The sequence below is a fragment of the Pongo abelii genome, chromosome 1 (assembly GCF_028885655.2).
Source record: "Pongo abelii isolate AG06213 chromosome 1, NHGRI_mPonAbe1-v2.0_pri, whole genome shotgun sequence".
NCBI lineage: Eukaryota > Metazoa > Chordata > Mammalia > Primates > Hominidae > Pongo > Pongo abelii.
Window position 1 is genome coordinate 207,263,692 of NC_071985.2, and position 18,250 is coordinate 207,281,941.

Sequence of the window (18,250 nt, forward strand, 5' to 3'; positions counted from 1 at the left end):
AAGAGAAGTGACCCCTATCTCTCCTTGACCCCCACCCACTTCTCCTTTTTACCCTCGGCCAAGAGGCTTCCTCTTGCCCTCTCTACTCCGTCCATGTCCTTAGCACTGAGCCCTGACTCCCCTCACAGAACCCCCGTGCTCCTCACCATGTTCCTCTTAGTCCAATCTTTTATGAACCCCCTCTCCTCCCATTGTGCTCACACTTTATATAAACTGGAGGTATTTTACCCTTTTGTCAGCCAAGACAGTAGTCAGAGGCTGGGTGTGGTGGCTCACTCCTATAATTCCAGCACTTTGGGAAGCCGAGGCGGGTGGATCACCAGAGGTCAGGAGCTCGAGACCAGTCTGGCTACCATGGTGAAACCCCATCTCTACTAAAAATACAAAAAATTAGCTGGGCGTGGTGGCAGGCACCTGTATTCCCAGCTATTTGGGAGACTGAGGCAGGAGAATCACTTGAGCCCGGGAGGCGGAGGTGGCAGTGAGCCAAGGTTGCGCCATTGCACTCTAGCCTCGGCAACAAGAGCAAGACTCCATCTAAAAAAAAAAAAAAAAAAAAAAAGACAGTAGTCAGGAATTCCTCATTCACCTTTTTCTGAATACCTCATCCCAGATGTCTTCTCACCAACTATTCCCCTCCAGAGAAATCCACTGTTCTGCCATACTTTTAGCGGGACCCTGTTTCAGAAACACACTCACCTACCCCAACCCCACCCCACCAACTTTCTGTACTCTTCACCCATCATTCCTCATCCACCTCCACCCCAGTGCCCCAGCCAATCACTACTGATTGATTGATTTGGGAGGAGGGGGAAAGAGGATCGATGGAGGACTCTGGGCCTATTCTTATTCAAAGCAAAAGGTTCAAGAGGGGGTGGATATTCATTGTGGAGAGGATGCAGAAGTCACTGTGGCGCTCCTCAGCTTAGCTGACATGGTCTGCAGCATCGGGGAGGATGGGTCAGGGCACTGGGGGTGGGGACGGATGCTCTGAAGGCTGGGAGGAGAGTGGTGTGGGGGCTGATAGAGGTAAGAAGAAGGCACGCATCAGGAGTCTGGGCATAAGGTGAGGTTCCCCAATGCTGCCTCTCAAGGAGGAAATTTACGACCAGAAGTCATTCTTCCCAGCTCAGAGAAGATGACCTGGGTACTCTCAATGTCCAGCAGGGGACACCCTTACCCCACATGACCCCTTTCCTCATCCACCATCACTAAGTTCCTTTGTTCATTCATTCATTCATACATTGAAACGTTGTTTGAGTGCCACTCTGTGCCAGACACCATGCCACAGACTGGAAAAATACAGTCATGAACAAGATAGATACACAGACAAATGAGGTTCCAGGCCTTGTGGCACCAGCAGGGCAGGATTATAGTGAACAAACAGTTATAGTGATTTAATTTAAGGGAAAGGAGATCAGAAAAAAGCTTTCTTAAGAAACTGACTTTGAAACAGAGACTTAACAGATGCCTAAATCTTGACCAAAGAAAATGTGGAAAAGACGTAAAGGGGGGGCATTTGTATGTGTGTGTATGTGTTAAGAGTGTGTTTCAGGCAGAGGGAACAATTTATACAGACCTTGAAGCAGAAAAGATCAAGGTCCCTTTAGAGGGATGAACAGAGAAACCTGTGCACAGCTGGATTCAGCTTTGGTTGGAGGTTTAACCGTTTAAATTATAGAATGCACGCGTGTGGACACACACACACACACGTGCACACACACAGCTGGGGCCTCCATTTCCCAAGGCGCAATTTTCCTGGTAATCACTTTTTTTTTTTTTTTTTAAAGAGAAGGCAAGGGCAGAGAGCCAGCAGACCTCTGAGGCCTTTCCAAAGTAATCAAACTCAAAACTTGTCTTCCAGAAATGAGTGGAACAGAGGTAGATTTAGCTTAAGCTTCAGGGCTTCTCCTTGGGAAGAGTTAAGTAATGTGTGCAAATGATTTTTTTATTTTTATTTTTTTTTGAGATGGAGTCTGACTCTGTTGTCCAGGCTGGAGTGCAGTGGCACGATCTCGGCTCACTGCAAGCTCCACCTCCTGGGTTCACGCCATTATCCTACCTCGGCCTCCCGAGTAGCTGGGACTACAGGTGCCCACCACCATGCCCGGCTAATTTTTTGTATTTTTAGTAGAGACGGGGTTTGACCATGTTAGCCAGGATGGTCTCGATATCCTGACCTCATGATCTGCCCGCTTCGGCCTCCCAAAGTGCTGGGATTACAGACATGAGCCACCGCGCCCTGCCTTTTTTTTTTTTTTTTTTTTTTTGATATGGAGTTTCGCTTTTTCACCTAGGCTGGAGGGAAGTTGCACAATCTCAGCTCACAGCAACCTCCGTCCCCCCAGGTTCAAGTGATTCTCCTGCCTCAGCCTCCCAAGTAGCTGGGATTATAGGTGCCTGCTACCACGCCCGGCTAATTTTTGTATTTTTAGTAGAGGCAGGGTTTTACCATGTTGGCCAGGCTGGTCTTGAACTCTTGATCTTAAGTGATCCACCTGCGTTAGCCTCCCAAAGTACTGGGATTACAGGCATGAGCCACCACGCCTGGTCAATCTAATATTAATAGAAGGCACAGAGCCCACCCTGTGGGGGCCTCCTTATCTCAAGGTGAGACCAGGACTCAACCAGGGGAACCCCTGGTCAGATGGGGAGGACACAGAACCTGCTTTTTCTGAGAATCTGATCCCCTGACCTTCTCAATACTAACTTTGGCTGGGAGTGGTGGTACGTACCTGCAGCCCCAGCTATGCAGGAGGCTGAGGTGGGAGGATTGCTTGAGCCTGGGAGGTTGAGGTTGCAGTGTGCTGTGATTGCATCACTGTACTCCAACCTGGATGACAGAGCAAGACCCTGTCTCAAAACAAAACAAAACAAAGAATCACTAACCCTGCCCCATCCTCCTCATTCTGCTCCCAGATGCCCCTCCAAAACTGGCTGGCCCTTCAGGCCCTGAGGTTGTCCTCCTCTTTGCAGGAGGCCTTGTACCAGGCTATGTTTCTTCAAAGCCCCTCCTTCCCTCAGCCTGTGGGGGTTTCCTGGGAACAGGGTGGTGGTGATGACAGTCTGCTTCAAAGTGGTCACCAGCCTCCCCCTCAGAGGTTACTTTGGAAGGTGATACCTTCCCCTTGCCCACTACCCTCTCCAAGCCTGACCCCTCACTGGCACACACAGCTGCTGTGACAGCTAGCTCGAGGGAAACTGCAAGACCAGAGGCTGAGTCCCCCAACTGGTCAGGGAACACCAGGGGTAGACAGTGGTGGGGAACAAGGTCCCTGCTTGGCAAACCCAAGTGGGCACAAGGTAAGGGTGCAGGAGCAGGAGGCTCTGGTGTTACAAAAGCAGCCCCAGGCCCGTAGAATCCTCTGCCCAAGAGTCTGTCTCTGAGGGGACATTGAACAGCAAGCAGGTGCCCCTCTTCCTTGCACTCATTTTAAGATGTGGAAACTAAGGAAGTGACTTGAAGACACTTCCAGAGCAAGCTAGTGACAGAATGAGGCTAGAATCCAAATCTCCCAGTTCTGTCCGGCGTCTTCTTTCTGCAATCCCAATGGTCCCTTCACCAGGAATCCAGGATTTTCCAAATCCATGGCCCAGTCATGGCACTGGACTGTAATGCATGACTGACTTGTCTCTTTCATCACAGTTCAGGGGCCCCTTGGGGGCAAGGACCCTGTTTCCCTCTCCTTTATATCCTTTGCCCCCAGCATGGGGCCCGGCACCTGTTTGAGACTTAGGACACATTTATTCACCATACAAATCGACAAAATGAATGGAGGGATTTCGGCTGTGGGCTTCTGGTTGTTGACTCATTCATTGCACAGGTTTTGTCAGACAGCACCCATGTATGTGAGACTGTGTGGGGGTGTGGATGTGGGTAAATAAATGCTCAGGCTCTTTTTCTGCCCTGTAGGACGCTATAATCTGGAAGGAAATGGCAGGAGAGGGGACAGGAGGGGAAAATAGCCATCTGTTGAATAGTAGTTAGGCCCTGAGTAAATTCGTTATGTGGGTGACCTCTCCAACAAGGTGGGCATTAGCAACCCTATTTCACAGGTGCAGAAAGAGGTTCATAGAGGCTCAGTAACTTGCCCAAGGTAGGCTGTGGCTGATGATGGGGCTTAGAAGTCATCCAGGCCTCATACCCTTCCCCCTGTCATCATGACATAAAGTGGAATAGACCTGAGGAGGTGTCTGTCTCTACTAAGGGCTGGGGACCCTCAGAGGTAGGATAGCTTGCTGAATTGGGGTCTAAGAGGCTTTTACAGGGAGGAAGTTGCCCAGTGAACCTTAAATTTGAGGTCGTTGATGAGATGGGGATTGGGGATCCTCTCCAAGGGTATGAAAACCCTGAGGCCCTGGGAGAGTGTCCTTGGAATGCTCTGCAGCTGGCTGATGGACAGGAGAGGGTGGATTCATGGTCCTGACTCCTTGCTAGATCACGTGCTTCTTTTTCTTTTGAAACAGACTTTCACTCTTGTTGCCCAGGCTGGAGTGCAATCTCAGCTCACTGCAACCTCCACCTCCTGGGTTCAAGCGATTTTCCTGCCTCAGCCTCCCGAGTAACTGGGATTACAGGCGTGTGCCACCATGGCGGCTAATTTTTTTGTATTTTTAGTCGAGATGGTGTTTCACCATGTTGCCCAGGTTCGTCTTGAACTCCTGACCTCAGGTGATCCACCCGCCTTGGCCTCCCAAAGTGCTGAAATTACAGGCGTAAGCCACCGTGTCCCACCGTTGATCACATGCTTCTTTAAGAAGGCTCTGGGCCCGGTTCCTCCTGCAGCCCCGTGGCACCAACCACACCTCTTGTTTTTGGTCAATGTCAGTCAAATAAACGGATCTTTCTCTCCTGACTTCTTGGGTGAGCAATGAGGATTGGCAGATGATGGCCCCATCCTGGCAAAGGACCTGCTGCCTTCCAGTCCCTCCTTGTGGTACCCAAATTGCCCCAGTTTTCTGGGGTGGTGGCCCATCCAATCCAGGGGGTTGCTCATTGAGATGCTTTCTCATTGAAAGGAGGATGCCAACTCTTTCCCCAAGCTGAAAGGAAAACGAATCATGGGTTAAAAGTAACAAGCCCAAGTACAGAGAACTGATAAAAGGGCTCATGCTCTGGAATCAGACCAATGTGGCTTCAAATCCATTCTCTGTCTGGCACAGTGGCTCACACCTGTAATCTTAGCACTGTGGGAGGCTGAAGTGGGAGGATCGGTTTGAGCCTAGGAGGTCAAGGTTACAGTGAGTTATGATTGCATCACTGCGGTGACTCACGCCTATAATCCCAGCACTTGGGAGGCTGAGGCGGGTCAACCACCTGAGGTCAGAAGTTCGAGATCAGCCTGGCGAACGTGATGAAACCCCGTCTCTACTAAAAATACCAAAATTAGCTGGGTGTGGTGGCAGGTGCCTGTAATCCCAGCTACTGGGGAGGCTGAGACAGGAAAATCACTTGAACCCGGGAGGCAGAGGTGGCAGGTTGCAGTGAGCCAAGATTGGGCCATTGCACTGCAGCCTGGGTGACAAGAGTGAAACTCCATCTCAAAAAAGAAAAAAAAATCCACTGGGCATGGTGACACATGCCTGTAGTCCCAGTTACTAGAGAGGCTGAGGTGGGAGGATCGCTTGAGCCCAAGAGATCGAGGCTCCAGTGAGCCATGATTGTGCCACTGCACTCCAGCCTGGGAGACAGAGTGAGATTCTGTCTCAAAAAGAAATTTTTTTTGTTAGGAGGCTAGATCTTATGTTATGTGTTCTTACCACAAAACAACAACAACAACAGCACGAGGAAGCCTGTGGAGGTGACGAATATGTTTATTACCTTGAAAGTAGTGATGGTTTTGCAAATATATGCATATGTCCATACCCATCAAGCTGTACACATTAAATATGAGCAGTTTTTTGTATATCTATTATACTCCATTAAAGTTTTGTTTTGTTTTGTTTTTTTGAGATGGAATCTTGCTCTTGTCGCCCAGGCTGGAGTGCAGTGGTGCGATCTCTGCTCACTGCAACCTCTGCCTCTAGGGTTCAAGTGATTCTCCTGCCTCAACCTCCCGAGTAACTGGGATTACAGGTTCCCTCCACCACGTCCGGTTAATTTTTGTATTTTTAGTAGAGATGGGGTTTCGCCATGTTGGCCAGGCTAGTCTCGAACTCCTGACCTCAGGTGATCTGCCCGCCTCAGCCTCCCAAAGTGCTGGGATTACAGGCATGAGCCACTGCACACAGGCTGAAGCAACTTTTAAAAACAACTTTATTAGCCAGACGTAGTGGTGGATGCCTGTAATCCCAGCTACTCGGGAGGCTGAGGCAGGAGAATCGCTTGAACCCGGGAGGCAGAGGTTGCCGTGATTTAAGATCGCGCCATTGCACTCCAGCCTGGGCAACAGAGTGAGACTCCATCTCAAAAACAAGAAAAAAAAAAGTTGCTTCAAATCCTTACCCTAAGACTTCTGCTGACACTGCTGCAGAAATGGCTTTGATCCAAAGCCTTTAACCTCTTTTCTTCCACCTTCCAAATCTCACCCTAATGTATCTAGATTAGCAGATCCACATTCACATCCAGAGCCCTAGCTGCAAGGGAGTCTGGGAAACGTAGTTTTTCACTTTCCATCTGTGCAGTCCAGGAAGCCACGCTAGGAGGAGGAAAGAATGTTGAGTGCCAAACTACCATTTCTGCCACTGCAGAGCCTGTGCCTTTTCATCGAATTACCTGACCCAGGGTCTGCTTTTTGTGTGGGGGATGCTGACATATAGGTTTTGGTGGAAACTTCAGCTGGTCCCTCATTTCTTAGAGCTCCCATTCGAGCAGGAGGCGTTTACGGGGAACCCTAGGAAGGCAGTCAAGTGTAAGAAGAGCATGAATATTCCTCTATTTCTCTCTTTCTCTCTCTACCTTTCTTTAACAGCTTTATTAAGATATAATACACCTATTATACAATTCATTTATTTAAAGTGTACAATTCAATAGATTTTAGTCTAGTCACAGAGTTGTGCAACTATCACCACAATTTATTTTAGAACATCTTCATCATGCTAAGTAATGCAGTCTCCATTCCCCTCCCCTGCCAACCCACATCCTCTGGCAACAACCACTAATCCACTTTCTGTCTCTATGGATTTCCCCATTCTGTACATTTCTTTTCTTTTCTTTTTGAGACGGAGTCTCCCTCTGTCGCCCAGGCTGGAGTGCAGTGGCACAATCGGCTCACTGCAAGCTCTGCCTCCCAGGTTTACGCCATTCTCCTGCCCCATCCTCCTCAGCAGCTGGGACTACAGGAGCCCGCCACCATGCCCGGCTAATTTTTTGTATTTTTAGTAGAGATGGGGTTTCACCATGTTAGCCAGGATGGCCTATTCTGTACATTTCATATAAATAGAACTACATAATATGTTGCCTTTGTGTCTGGCTTCTTTCACTTAACATAAAGGTTTTCACTGTTGATTCATGTTGTAACATGTATCAATACTTTTTTTTTTTGAGACAGGGTCTCACTCTGTTGCCCAGACTGGAATGCAGTGGCATGATCATAGCTCACTGCAGCCTCAACCTTCCGGGCTCCAGCCGTCCTCCCACCTCAGCCTCCCAAGTAACTGGGACTACAGGTGTGTGCCACCACACTTGGCTAATTTTAAAATTTGTTTGTAGAGACAGGGTCTCACTATGTTGCCTAGGCTTGTCTGAAACTTGGGCACAGCAATCCTCCTGCCTCGGCATAGGCATGAATGGATAAATTGTATTGCATACGTACAATGGAATATTCATCCATAAACAGGAATAAAGTATTGATACATGCTGCAACGTGGAGAAACTCCAAAACATTATGCTAAAGCAAATAAACCAGACACAAAAAGTCACAATTTTATGCAATTGTATGATTCTTTTTTTTTTTTTTTTTTTTTGAGACAGAGTTTCACTCTTGCTGCCCAGGCTGGAGCGCAATGGCGCGATCTCGGCTCACTGGAACCTCTGCCTCCTGGGTTCAAGCGATTCTCCTGCCTCAGCCTCCCGAGTAGCTGGGATTACAAGCCATGACTCCCAGCTGTTTAACCTTTTTTTTTTCCCCAGAGACAGGGTCTTGCTCTGTCACCCAGGCCGGAGTGCAGTGGCACAGTCATATCTCACTGCATCCTTAAACTCCTGGGGCTTAAGTGATCCTCCCACCTCTGTCTCCCGAGTAGATGGGACTACAGGCACATGACACTGCACTCTGCTAATTTTAAAATTTTTCGGTAGCAATGAAGTCTCACTTTGTTGCCTAGGCGGGTTTCAAACTTCTGACTTCAAGCAATTCTCTTGCCTTGAGCTTCTGAAGTGCTGGGATTACAGGCACTTGGCCTCTGTTTAGTTTCTTGAGGAATTGCCCATCTGTTTTCCACAGTGACTGTACCATTTTATATTTCTACCAGCAATGTATAAGGGTTCCAATTTCTCTGCAATCTCGCTAACATTTGTGTTTTTTTCTGTTTTGGTTTCTTTTGTGCAATTGTAGTCATCCTAGTAGGTGTGAAATCGTATCTCTCATTGTGGTTTCCACTTGCATTTTCCTGATGGTTAATGATGGTGAGCATCTCTTATGTACTTATTGACCGATTATATATCTTCTTCAGAGAAATGTCTGTTCAGTTCCTTTGCCCATTTTTAAATTTGGTTATTTGTCTTTTATTATTGAGTTGCAAGAGTTATTTTTATATTCTGAATACAAGTTTATTATCAGATATGATTTGAAAATATTTTATCTCGTTCTGTGGGTTATCTTTTCACATTCTTTTTCAAAAAATAATTTATTTAGGTGAAATTAATATAACTTAAAAGCAACCATTTTATGGCTGGGCAAGGTGGTTCATGCCTGCAATCCCAGTACTTTGGGAGACCGAGGCAGGAGGATTGCTTGAGCTCAGGAGTTGAAGATCAGCCTGGGTAACATAGCAAGACTTTGTTTCTACTAAAAATAATAAAAAAAAATTACCCTGGTGTGGTGGTGCATGTCTACAGTCCCAGCTACTCAGGAGGCTGAGGTGGGAGAATTGCTTGAGCCCAGGAGGTTGAGGCTGCAGGCAGCCATGATTGTGCCACTGCACTCCAGCCTGGGTGACAAAGGGAGACCCCATCTCAAAAAAAAAAAAAAAAAAATAGCCAGGCACGGTGGCTCAAGCCTGTAATCCCAGCACTTTGGGAGACTGAGGCGGGTGGATCACCCGAGGTCGGGAGTTCGAGACCAGCCTGACCAACATGGAGAAACCCTGTCTTTACTAAAAATACAAAATTAGCTGGGCATGGTGGCGCATACCTGTAATCCCAGCTACTCGGGAGGCTGAAGCAAGAGAATCGCTTGAACCCAGGAGGCGGAGGTTCCAGTGAGCCGAGATCGCGCCATTGCACTCCAGCCTGGGCAACAAGAGTGAAACTCTGTCTCAAAAAAAAAAAAAAAGAATCATACAATTGCATACAATTGTGACTTTTCGTGTCTGGTTTATTTGCTTTAGCATAATGTTTTGGAGTTTCTCCATGTTGCAGCATGTATCAATACTTTATTCCTGTTTATGGATGAATATTCTATTGTATGTATGCACTATAATTTATCCATTCATCTGTTGATGGACATGTAGGCTGTTTCTACCTTTTGGACTGTTTCAAATAATGTTGCTATGAACATGAATGCATATGTGCTTGTTTGAGTACCTGTTTCCAATTTTGGGTATATACTGGAAGTGGAATATGCTAATTCTTTACCTTTGAGGAACCACCAAACTGTTTTGCCATAGCACCTGGACCATTTTGCATTACCTCCAACAATGTATGAGAGTTCCAATTTATCTACATCCTTGCCAACAACACTTGCATTTTCTTTTTTTTCAAGACAGAGTCTCTGTTGCCCAGTGCAATGATGCAATCTCAGCTCACTGCAACCTCCGCCTCCTGGGTTCAAGCAATTCTCCTGCCTCAGCCTCCCAAGTAGCTGGTATTACAGGCGCATGCCACCACACCCAGCTAATTTTTTGTATGTTTAGCAGAGATGGTGTTTCACCGTGTTGGCCAGGCTGGTCTTGAACTCCTGACCTCGTGATCCACCTGCCTTGGCCTCCCAAAGTGCTAGGATTACGGGGGTGAGCCACCACACCTGGCCACCAACAACACTTGTTATTTTCCTTTATTTTATTTATTTATTTATTTGTTTTATTTATTTGGTTTTTTTTGAGATGGAGTCTCGCTCAGTGAGCCACCATGCCTAGCCTATTTTATTTTATTTTTATTAAAAAAAAATATACAGCTATCCTACACTTCCTTTGATTGAATCTTATGAACCCCAAGTCTTTTAATTTTGGTGAAATCCAATTTTCCTACTTTATTTTTTGTTGCTTGTGCTTTTTGTGTTGTGTCTAAGAAAGCTTTGTCTAACCCAAGGTCAGAAAGGTTTGCTCCCATATTTTCTCCTAAGAGTTTTGGAGTTTTAGCTCTTACATTTAGGTATACGATGCATTTTGAATTTAATTTTGTATATGATAAGAGAAACTGATACAACTTTTTTTTGTGTGTGTGTGATAGGGTCTTGCTTTGTTGCCCAGGTTGGAGTGCAGTGGCCCAACCACAGCTCACTGCAGCCTTGACCTCCCAGGCCCAAGTGATCCTCCCATCTCAGCTTCCCAAGTAGCTGGGAGTACGGACGCGCACCACCACGTCCGGCTAATTTTTGTATTTTTTTTTGTAGAGAAGAGATTTTGCCATGTTATCCAGGCTAGTCTCAAACTCCTGAGCTCAAGCGAAACTTCTGCCTCAGCCTCCCAAAGTTGCTGGAATTACAGGCATGAGCCACACTGCACCCAGCCAGGGATACAACTCTTTTTGTATGTAGATATTCTGTTTTCTCAGCACCATTTGTTGGTTTTGTATCCTGCAACCTTGCATTAGTTTCAATAGGTTTCTGTGGATTCCTCAGGATTTTCTTTCTTTTTTTTTTTTTTGAGATGGAGTTTCACTCTTGTTGCTCAGGCTGGAGTGTAATGGCGTGATCTCGGCTCACTGCAACCTCTGCCTCCCAGGTTCAAGTGATTCTTCTGCCTCAACCTCCCAAGTAGTTGGGATTACAGGCACCCGCCACCATGCCCGGTAAATTTTTGTATTTTTATTGCCATGTTGGCCAGGCTGGTCTTGAACTCCTGACCTCAGGTGATCCACCCACCTTAGCCTCCCAAAGTGCTGGGATTACAGGCATGAGCCACCGAGCCCGGCCTCCTCAGGATTTTCTATGTACAAGATTATGTCCTCTGTATATACAAACAGTTTTACCTCTTAATTTCTAATCTGGGTGCCTTTTTTTTCTTTCTTTTTTTTTTTTTTTTTTTTTTTGCCTAGTAGCCCTGGCTAGAACCTTTAGGACAGTGTTGAATAGAAGTGGTAAGGGTGGATATGGTCTCATTCCTGATCTGAAGAGGAAAACAACTCACCTTTCATCCTAAATTCAATCTTAGCTGTGTGCTTTTTGTAGAAGCCTTTTATCAGGGTGAGGAAGTTCCCTATTCCTAGTTTGGTGAGTCGTTTTTTTTTGTTTTTTTTTTTGAAACAGAGTTTTGCTCTTGTTATCCTGGCTGGAGTGCAATGGCATGATCTCAGTTCACCCCGCAACCTCCTCCTCCCGGGTTCAAGCGATTTTCCTGCCTCAGCCTCCCGAGTAGCTGGGATTACGGGCATGCACCACCATGCCCAGCTAATTTTGTATTTTTAGTAGTGACGGGGTTTCTCCATGTTGGTCAGGCAGGTCTCAAACTCCCGACCTCAGGTGATCTACCAACCTCGACCTCCCAAAGTCCTGGGATTACAAGTGTGAGCCACTGCACCCGGCCTGGTGAGTGTACTTTATCCGAAAAAGGAATGGTGGATTTCGTCAAATCATTTTCCTGCACCTATTGAGATGACCATGTCCTTTATTCCACTGCCATAGTTTATTATAGTAATTGATTTTTGCATGTTAAACCATTTCTGAGATAAAACTCACTCACTCATGATGTATAACCCTTTTTATATGTTGTTGAGTTCTGCTTGCTCCTATTTTGTTGTGGATTTTTGTATTTGTGCTCACAAGAGATATTAGTATGTAGTTTTATGATCTTTGTTTTTTTTTTTAATTAAAAAATTTTTTTTTGTAGAGATGGGTTTCATCATGTTGCCCAGGCTGGTCTTTGAACTCCTGGGCTCAAGCTATCTTCCTGCCTCGGCCTCCCAAAGTGCTGGGATTACAGGTATGATCCACTGCAGCAAGCCTGTCATTGTTTTTTGATATCAGGGTAATATCGGTCTCATAGGATGCGTTGGGAAATGTTCTCTCCTCTTCTGGTTTTTGGAAAAGTTTGTGAAGATTTGATATTAATTATTTAAGTGTTTAGTGAAAACAATCAAGGTCATAGCTTTGGAGACAGCTAGAAATGTGGAAAGGCCTTGGGCTTTGGGACCTTGGGCAGAGGCTGCTGAATCTGACACACAGACCTATTCTGATTGGCATACACATTACTTTAAGACATTGGAGAGCCAGGTGCAGTGGCTCACGCCTGTAATCCCAGCACTTTGGGAAGCCGAGGGGGGGTGGATCACCTGAGGTCAGGAGTTTGAGACCAGCCTGGCCAACATGGCAAAACCCCGTCTCTACTAAAAATAGAAAAATTAGCCGAGTGTGGTGGCACGTGCCTGTCTCCCCAGCTACTCGGTAGGCTGAGGCAGAAGAATCTCTTGAACCTGGGAGGCGGAGACCATCAAGCTTCAGATGATCATGCAACAAAGGCTCCAGCCAGTTGCAGGTGAAGACACCACCCCTGGCCATCAAGAAGCTACCCTGCCTCCACTAGACAGTACAGGGTGAGAGTTCCATGATCCCCAATAGGGAGATCATGCCACTGCACTCCAGCCTGGGTGACAGAGCAAGACTCTGTCTCAAAAAAAAAAAAAAAAAAAAAAAAAGACATTGGAGCCATTCTTTTAAAAAATATGGAGATTTCACATACAACTCCTGATTTTCAGATTCTCTGGAAAAGTTGGAAGCCTGGCAACACTGGCCCCTGATTATTCTGAGTAGTGGCTGGTCTTTAAGAATGGACCATGCTCTCTGGTTTGCCTCGGTCCCCACCCTTCCCTGTTGGATCCTTGAAACCAAGACTGAGTGTCAGGAAACAATTTTATCATACTTATTCTTGGATCACTTTATGTTAACTACATGGCCACTGTAGGCATTTGAGTTGATACTACCTGGTATACCCTTGCTGAGTCTTGTCTGCTCATCCATAAAATGGAGACATTAAAAATTCTTACCTTGGAGAATTTTTTTTTTTTTTTTGAGATAAAGTTTCGCTCTGTTGCCCAGGCTGGAGTGCAGTGGCACACTCATGGCTCACTGCAGCCTTGACCTCCAGGGCTCAAGCAATTCTCCTGCCTCAGCCTCTCAAGTAGCTGGAACTACAGGCCCATGTCATCATGCCTAGTTATTTTTTGTAGGGAAGGGGTCTTGCTATGTTGCCCAGGCTGGTCTCAAACTCCTGGGCTCAAGCTATCCTCCCACCTTGGCCTCTCAAAGTGTTTGGATTACAGGTGTGAGCCACCATACCTGGCCACCTTGGAGAATTTTGAGGAAGATTAAATAAGATGATCATAAAGAGATCTGGCATATAGGAGGCATTGAGTAAATTTACCTCCTGCTTTTTCCTGGATGCATAGTATTCTGATGCATGGATGTACATAATATGTAGCTTTCTTCTAATGGTAGACATATAGATGGACTTTAATTTTGCCCTGTTCCACACCAGGCTGGAAAGGACATACATGTACATGGTGGGCAGTTTTGCATAGTGGCTCAGAGTACATTAGCTCTGCTGGATTTGAATCCAAGCAAGGTGACCTCTTGTCTCCTATTCTCTTGGAATGCTTGAGATGAGAGGATAAGTGGCATGACGTTGGATATCATTTGAAGACACATCTGCAATTTTACCCACAGAAGGATTGGAAGGTCATAGATGGGTGCAGGGGAAGACGCAAGAGTGTCTGTAGGCCCCTTCTGCAAATGTAAGAGCAGGCACGCCTTAACTCAAGATCTCTTCCCCACCTTGGGGTGTGAAGCCAAGGGCCAACTCAAATGCATCTGACAGACTGACAGCTGGGCTGTCTGGGGAGATAAGCAAGTGGGTGTCAGGCAGAGGGCGGGAGGTGTCAACCACAGAGCAGAGCCAGGCAAGAGCACTGTCAGCCCCACCCTCAGCTCTGCCTGTGGAGGCACACCCCACACAGCTGCTTAACCTCTAAGCCAGTGATGTCCCAGATCCCTTCCTGACCTGGAGTCCTTACCTGGTGCCCCTCAAAAGTGTCTGTGTGACAGAGGTCCTGGACCCATGTGCTGAGCTGACTGGGAAGTCAGCTGGCTGGCCTCAAGGTTGGAGGTGGCAATGGATATGGGTTGAAGAAGTTTTTAAGGTTTTCAGGGAGGAAGTGGGGCTTCTGGCTGTGGTTCCATTGTCTCCCTTTCTTAGTGCATGAGTCAGCCAACCCCACCCCCAGTTCTACTTTGCTCCTCCAGCCCCTACCCTCCTAATAATAAGCTCGGATGTACGTTACTTTCCATTTCACAACATCCAGCAAGCTTCTTGATAGCCGGACTGTAATTCCAAGGTCTGAATCATATTTCTATGGGCTGTATTCCCAGAAAATAGTCCAATGCGTGACTGGTAATAAATAAATATGTGAATTAATAAATATGTGAATTACTTTGGGAGGCTGTTTGAGGGCAGGAGTTTGAGACTAGCCTGGTCAGCATAGCCAGACCCTGTCTCTACCAAAAACAAAAACAAAAACAAAAAAAAAAAAAGAAAGAAAGAAGGAAAGGCAAGTAAATATGTGAATGAATGACGTTCTTGCAGGGTACCAGATGCTAATTCTGCAGCTCATTTCAAGATGGCCTCTGTTTGTCTTAATTTTTCTGGGAGCCCCTTCTACCAAACATATTTGTGGCACTTTTTACTTCTTCAAATGCCTGGAAAGTCTTCCCTAAGCTCTCCCTCACCTCTGGGACTTGCAACCTCAACTTGGGTCATGTGTTTCTTTTAAAATTGTATATATTTAAGATCTACAACATGAAGTTTTGATACACATATGCACAGTAAAGTGATTACTACAGTCAAGCAATTTAACACATCCATCACCTCACAGTTACCTTTTTTTGTGTGTGTGTGTGTGTGCGTGCGTGTGTGTGTGGTAAAAGTACCTAAAATTACTGTTTTAGCAAATGTCTACTATATAATATTACTAACTATAATCCTCATGCTGTATGTTACAGCTCTAGACTTATTCATTCTAAGTAACTGCAACTTTGTACCTTTTGAGCTTCATCTCCCATTTCCCTACACCCCAGGCCCCTGCCCCTGGTAAAGACCTTTCTACTCTCTGTTTCTATGCTTTCCACTTTGGGGTCATGTGGTTTTTTTTGTTTTTTTTTTTTTTGAGATTGAGTTTTGCTCTTGTCTCCCATGCTGGAGTGCAATGGCATGATCTCACCTCACTGCAACCTCCGCCTCCTAGGTTCAAGCGATTCTCCTGCCTCAACCTCTCAAGTAGCTGTGATTACTGGCACCCACCACCATGCCCGGCTAATTTTTGTATTTTTAATAGAGACAAGGTTTCACCATGTTGGCCAGGCTGGTCTTGAACTCCTGACCTCAGGTGATCCACCCGCCTTGGCCTCCCAAAGTGCTGGGATTACAGGTGTGAGCCATGCCCAGCCAAGTCATCTGATCTCGAGTGAGTCATTTTCCTTATCTGAGTGTCAGTTTTCTTGCCTCTAAAATGGGAATAATGGCATTCATCTCCCAGAGTCACTCTGCTGATCCAGTGAGACAAAGCGTGTGGAATGGCTTTGCATGGTTCCTGGCATATAATGAGGGCTCACATGCCAAGAGCTATTATTATTGTGGTGTGTGGATGGGGTAGGGGAAGACTGCATTGAATGAGAGCAATGATCCCCACCAGGGAAGGGTCAATAAATAAAGCAATAAAACTAAATGTAGTTAATCTCTCCAATTGTGCTGCCCAAATTCCGATCTTCCAAAATGGGTCAGGAATAACCATCACAATTTTAACACTTTTAGGAAGCTGACTTTCAGACGCTTGCCTAACTAGGTAAAGGGTAATGTACCATATCAATAGTCACCCACATTTGTCAAGTGCTTGCTTTGGGCCAGGCACCATCCTAAGGGCTTTACATGGATTATCTTGAGGAAATCTGGAATAATTTTGTGAGGCAAGTGCTATTATTATCCCCATTTGCAGATGAGGAAAGATGCACAGAGAGGTTAAGTGATTTGCCATAAGGTTACCCAGTTGGGATTAAATCCAGCAGAGCTCATATTCTTAACCACTCCGCATATTGACTCTGTCTGGAGGTCTTTTCCAGCCTTGTGTAGAAAGGGGAAAATTGGATCCCACCCATATGTCCACCAATAGGGGAATGCTACATATTAAGCACAACCCTGCAATGGAACATTATATAGTCAGGAAAAAGCAGGAAGCAGATAGGTACGTTCAGAGCATGAAATGATGCCCACAATGGATTATTAGAAAACCCAGAAGAGACTGGGCATGGTGGCTCACACCTGTAATCCAGCACTTTGGGAGGCCGAGGTGGGTGGATCACTTGAGGTCAGGAGTTTGAGACCAGCCTGGCCAATGTGGTGAAACCCCGTCTCTACTAAAAATACAAAAAAATTAGCTGGGCTTGGTGGCGTGTGCCTGTAGTCCTAGCTTGAACAGGAGAACTGCTTGAACCCAGGAGGTGGAGGTTGCCAGTGAGCCAAGATCACACCACTGTACTCCAGCCTGGGAGGCAGAGTGAGATTCCGTCTCAAAAAAAAAAAAGAAAAGAAAAGAAAACCCGGAAGAGCAATGTGCATCAATATATTCCCATGTTTGTATAAAACACAATGTAGCCTTTCAGCCCCTATGCTCAGGCCCACTCCAACATGTGGAGTGTACTTTATTTTCAATAAATCCCTTCATTTCTTTGTTGCTTTGTTTCTGCTTTTTGTCCAATTCTTCGTTCAAGATGCCAAGAACCTGGACACTCCCAACCAGTGACATATTTTGGTGAGCCAGCCCGGAGGAAGAGTCAAGCAGGATCCCTGGGGCTGCTCAAGGAGAGACAGCCCAGAAACCTGACATACCAGCAAAAGGAGGCCACCAAGCTTCAGATGATCATGCAACAAAGGCTCCAGCCAATCCAAGTGAAGACACCACCCCTGGCCATCAAGAAGCTACCCTGCCTCCACTAGACAGAACAGGGTGAGAGTTCCATGACACCCAATAGGTAGGGACTACACCCCAGGCCAGCATGAAGCAGTTGCAGGAAAAAGACCATCGGTCCCTCTGCCTCCCATGAAGATTTGTGTCCCTCTGCCTCCCATGAAGATTTATGGGGACCACAATCACATCTCTTAGCGGGGAGATGAGGCAGGAAAATAGGGTCTGGAGGCAGGAAACATAAGGCCAATTCACACTTCAGCTCTGACAGGAAATATCTTCTCCCTGAGTAAATGACTTTGTAACTTTACTTCATTCTCTTCATTTACATAGGGCGTACCACAAGAAGAAGGTATTTAAACTCCCAAAAACTCTGTAATGGGGCCTTTGAGCCCCTATGCTCAGGCCTGCTCCCACACTGCAGAGTGTACTTTCATTTTCAATAAGTTGCTTCATTCCTTAGGAAAAAAAAAGCAATTAAAAAAATCAATTTACCTGTTTGTTGGTTCATAGAAAAATGTCTGGAAGGGTAAACACTAAAGAGTTCACGTTGACCACTGGGAAATTGCGAAGGAGGAGGAGCTTCCATTTTTTGTTTTTACATTTTCTGTTGTTTGAAATGTTTACCACTAGTATGTATTATTTTGCAACTAACGAAAGGAAGAAGAAAGTGTGTAGTGAGCACCAGGAGCCCGAGGACCCAGCCCCTCCAGCTCTTGTCCCCTACTGTGGAGGCACCTCCTCTTCAGAGGCCTCCCGAACATGCCCCTTGCACCTGGAGTCAGCTCCCTACTTCCCCTCTATCCACACTTCCCAAACCCACTCTGGTGATCACGGGCTTTCCTTGGCTTGGGTCTCTGGTCTGGGTCAAGGCATCTGCTCAGGTTCCTCAGTTAGAAGACTGTGGTCCTCCCTTTGTGCTACCTCCCCAGGGCATGTGGGACAAAGTGACATCACATTTAGGCCTGTGACATCACAGTTAGG

General features: G+C 46.2%; 1 long non-coding RNA gene across 2 annotated transcripts; it reads right to left on the reverse strand.

The window, feature by feature from the left end:
- Positions 1-3,585: 3,585 nt before the first annotated feature.
- LOC129051864 (uncharacterized) lies at positions 3,586-18,239 on the reverse strand. Of its 2 annotated transcripts, XR_008516376.2 has the most exons (3): positions 18,090-18,239; positions 17,762-17,916; positions 3,586-5,043 (listed from the first exon to the last, which is right to left on the reverse strand). It is a non-coding gene; the product is annotated as an uncharacterized LOC129051864 (long non-coding RNA). The 2 variants fall into 2 exon arrangements; XR_008516377.1 differs by lacking the exons at positions 3,586-5,043; positions 17,762-17,916 and adding an exon at positions 17,557-17,724.
- Between the last annotated feature and the right edge of the window lie 11 nt (positions 18,240-18,250).